The following is a 5209-nucleotide window of genomic DNA, read 5'->3' as shown; positions in this document are numbered from 1 at the left end:
CCCCCCCAACCACCCACCCACCACATTCGTTCCATATTGCATGCGCACACCTGTACGGCCGCCTAATATTATTTTGGAGCAGCACGCGTTGCTACTGTTGACGACTGTTACGCTACGCGTTACATATCGTTTTCGTCGATAAAGGCGATAGAGCTCTCATAATACAAAACAAAATGAACGCGTGCAATTACAATAAAATATCATAACGTTATAAAATACGATACCGTTTCGAACGCTACCGCGTTATTAAACGGTAAAGCGTTGCGAGTTGGGTCACGTTTGTAGTTAATAATTTATTCACAACCGTGAAAAAATTAATTTTATAGATAACTTTATATAATTTATTGTTACACGAAATACATAATAATAATATCTAGTAATATGCGTGTAGTCAATACTCGGTTGAGTTTAAAACATTGTGTATATAATTAAAATTGTCGGGCGACTAATTATTTAAATTTTTACTGGTCGTCGTAATTCGATTCTTTTCGTCCGAAAATAGAAAATAAAAGTTTTTTCTATATCTTTTAATGTACCGTTACTACTATCCACGACACAATCACGTTAAATTTACAGTCATCTGTTAGTTTTTAGTGCAGTGCGGTTTAGCCTTGCAAATAGTCGGGGTAGAGTCGAGGTAAAAAAAGAAGAAAAAAATTAATTAACACAAATTTTTAATTATTTTATATATATATATACAGGGTGGCCCACCACTCACTGACAACTTAAATAACTTTTGATCCAGTTAATATTTTTAGTTGATTTTTTTTTTAAATATTAGTTAGACGTTAGGTCTATAGCTATATCTCAATAATTAATTTTTTTACATTTTATTAAAAATATTAATTATTTTTAAATTTTAAATAAAATGTAAAAAAAAAATCTAAGATAGCTATTTTGTAGAGTAGAATTTAAGAAAAATTTTAGTAAAAAAATATCTTATTAATATTCAGTAGTAAATATTCTGTAGCGTTTTGAAGTTTGTGAAAATTTGAATTTTCATGTACTATTTTACGGTATTAAACATTGAAATACGTATTGAGAAAAGGACAGAAGAAAACGCTATCTTTTCAATATACTTTTGAATGAGAGTGATAAGTAATAATTGCCTTATCTAATTTCTTATCATGGTATTTATGCCAAGTTTGTAATGTATACACACTATCATCATATGTATACACAGTAATCATGAAAAGATAGCGTTTTCTTCTGTCCTTTTCTCAATACGTATTTCAATGTTTAATACCGTAAAAAAGTACATGAAAATTCAAATTTTTACAAACTTCAAAACGCTACAGAATATTTACTACTGAATATTAATAAGATATTTTTTTACTAAAATTTTTCTTAAATTCTACTCTACAAAATAGCTATCTTAGATTTTTTTTTTACATTTTATTTAAAATTTAAAAATAATTAATATTTTTAATAAAATGTAAAAAAAATAATTATTGAGATATAGCTATAGACCTAACGTCTAACTAATATTTAAAAAAAAAATCAACTAAAAATATTAACTGGATCAAAAGTTATTTAAGTTGTCAGTGAGTGGTGGGCCACCCTGTATATATATGTATATATTTTTTTGTTCTTTTATATCCGGTTTGAGTAATCTCTTTGGGAACTGTGGAAGCGAGAAACAAGAGTGTAGATTCATATTTGGCCGGTATAAAATTTGTGAAAGATATTACCGAAAAATAATACACACAAACGAATGTATATTAGATACATTTGTCTATACCGATTATCAAACAAACCGATATGGAAATCATAAAATAAATACCATTTCACATTTATCAAAAATGCCTTTATCGTATACGTCGTTTTTCTACCGTTTCGTTGAAATTGAAATTTTGAAAAAATCATTATTTCTTTATTTAAATCATTATTTAAAAATCATTAATTTAACTAACCTTAAATTAAGCTAGGCGTAGGGAAAAATCCGGTATGTGCAAAAAATGTTTATCTCGGAATGAAAAAAATACACACACACAATAGCAGATTTTATTTTAGATTGAAAAATTTGAATACCAAAATGCTCATATAAAATTTAATTTAAGTTTATACTCGCTATAATGTTGCGAGTAAACTTAGTGCGTACGCTCACTTATTACATACATAAAATAAACGTATTACGTAAGGAGTATTGTATGTATTCTAAACTTTAATTTAATACTCGACATTTTTAATGATGACCTTTATTTTTCTTGGCAAATAATTCATTTTTGGAGAAAGAATATCTAATTTTAAATTACTAAAAAGACTACTACTACTACTACTACTACTACTACTACTACTAAAAAGACGGTTGATCCGTCCTGCTGCCCACGAATATAATGTATACTGTGGACTCATATTCGTAACGAGAATGTTTTCTAATGTTACATAATAAAACTCCACGTAAATTTCTGACAGATTTCCGATCAATAGATATTTTTATTATATTTGCATTATTATTTACGTGTAAAAATCAACACGGTAAATTTAAGTCTCATCACCCGTCGATAATAACAATTACTTTACAAATTCAGATTAGCGACTGCTAAATGGTACCCCGGTTCATCGATAACAAAGTATAAAAATACCTGGTATTGATCGATGGCAAGGTAGCAGTTGAAGGGTGGGGGTAATCGGTTACCGTCATTCAACAAAAAATTCGTCACGTTATAAATGCCACTAGGGACCGACACTTGTCGATACACAAAAAATTCATTATTTTGCATAAAAACTGTTTTGCGCGGGACTACTTTATTTGATCTGTATCGATGTTAGAGTCGCAAATTTTTTACCAAATTATAAAGGAGAAAATTATCTGTGATCTAGCGTTTTTATAATTTTGATAACACGACTATGAAGCTATTTATTAAACATTTAAAAAACCAAAAAAAAATAGGAATGTTTAATAGTAAATATAAAGTACTAGAAATTATGTTAACATAAAAATAAAAACGCTAGATCACAGATAATTTTCTCGTCTATAATTTGGTAAAAAATTTGCGACTCTAGCATCGATACAGATCAAATAAAGTAGTCCCGCGCAAAACATGTTTAAAACCGTTTTTCATACTCTGTACTGCGCGTCCTCTTAAGGGTTAACATATATTCGTTTAAAACCGCAAGGAAACAGTACTAGTGTAAAAATACTCGTTAATTTCTTGTTTAGTAAACGTTATATATATATGAACATATATTTAATATATATGTTTAATATGTTTATTTGTGTTTAGATATTTTCTAGAACAACGTATATTTAATAAAAGATCAATTGATATAAAAATTTGTTTTTTATTGAAAAAAATAAATATGTGTTAACCGTTTAAAAATGAACACGTATAAACATTTTCGTAAACAATGCGTTATTATTTTTTTTACAGTCGTGTCGAGCTCGTCGTATTTTATTTATTGTATTTTATATAATAAAAATAAACGTTGTCGCGGCCACGATAACACTTGGATATATTTTTATACGCGACACCGGCAAAATATCGATTCGCGTAAAAGCAAACGTTCTTTTTCGTTTGCGTTTCGAGTATTCTCATGGACGTCGTAGTGATAATTTTTTTTTTTTTTAACTCAAATAGACGATATCGATATGAATATATCTAAATTTTTATATTTCGAAATATATATATATATACATTAGGGTGGTCCTTATTTGACCAACTTTTATAAATCGAATGGGAGAACCCCACATTTTAGATTAAAATGTGGGGTTCATTTTAATCTATGTAGTAAATACAAATTTTTCTTAAAATTTGATTATCCTAGGTCAACTCCTTAAGATGACGGAAATAACTATAGAATCGATTTTTAGCAAAATAAAAGGTTCTTACATATATTTACGTACGATTGACCGCTAAGCGTAAAAATTAAAATATACTATTAAAATAAGTTTTTTTTCATTTTTTGATAATATTTCTCTAAATATCGAGAATACGACAAAATCGAACGATATAAAATTCATTTAAAAATACGCGACTAAAAAAAAATGTTATCGTGATTTTTCTATAATACTGAAATTTAAGCGTTTAAAGTAAAAAAATCACTTAATTTTTTGGAAAAAAACCAAAAATTATTTCACTATATGCATGTTTTTCTCGGTAGTTTTTAATTTATTACTCAAAATAATTTTTAAATAAATTATTTTCAAACGCTGCGTTAAAAAAAATATTAAAAAAAATTGTTGCAAACTGAAACAAAATTTTTCCGGCGGTTGGGATTTGAACACGATTTACCTCACCGTCACGACGAGAGCTTTCCCGCCGAGCTACCCGGTAGCCTCAGTTAATACCTAGTGAAATTTTGGGTATCCTAATTCGTTTATAACACGATTGATTTTTTTAATAATAACATTTTTAGTAAATTATTACAATACCAGAAAAACAGTTATAACTTTTTCTCGTTTTAAAATCAAAATAGTTTTCAATTATATTTTTGTTATTAATATATTTATTAATAACTTTTGTTTGTAAATATATCAACTTTTATTATTATACCCACTGTACAATTAATGTTTCAGTACGTCGGGGGAACATTTTTTTAGTGTTTCATACGTAACATCACTTTGAAACATCAATAAGCTGTTATATGGTTGTTTTTTTAGGTTAATACAAATTAAGTACAAAGGAAATGTCCATGTGATATCATTTTGACTTAGTACAAATTTGGTACGAATGTAACATACATACTACGTTCCTCCGAAATATTACACTATGTATTAATAGCAATCGTTTATCATAATTATGATAAACGATTGCTTGGAAATTTAATTTTAGAAATATATTAAAAAACAAAATATTTTGTCATACGACACTGTAATTGCCTATCAATACCTGGAAAATCCAAAAACCCATGTGACGTATGTCTTTATCTTTTATTTAAAGGGATCGGCCACAAACGACCAACAACTCTGTAGTAGACACGATGTTATGTTATGGACAATCTTACAATTGTTTATGTTAGACTGTATACTTATTTAATTATTATTAATTGTTTAATTATTATTAAGTGTTTTTAATTATTATTAAGTGTGTTTAATTATAATTATTATTTTTTCTTATATTTTTTAATAATGACTGAACAAACAAATAAATATAGTTTAAAAAAACTAAAAAACACGCTTTTAAAGCACATCGAACTAAAAAGTTAAAAATAATTTTTAAAATTAACTTAAAACAATAATGAACGAAAAATACTAGTATTATTGTGA

The sequence above is a fragment of the Daktulosphaira vitifoliae genome, unplaced genomic scaffold, assembly GCF_025091365.1.
Source record: "Daktulosphaira vitifoliae isolate Bord-2020 unplaced genomic scaffold, ASM2509136v1 Scaffold_2, whole genome shotgun sequence".
In the NCBI taxonomy this organism is placed as follows: domain Eukaryota; kingdom Metazoa; phylum Arthropoda; class Insecta; order Hemiptera; family Phylloxeridae; genus Daktulosphaira; species Daktulosphaira vitifoliae.
Note: the sequence above shows the minus strand (reverse complement) of the source record.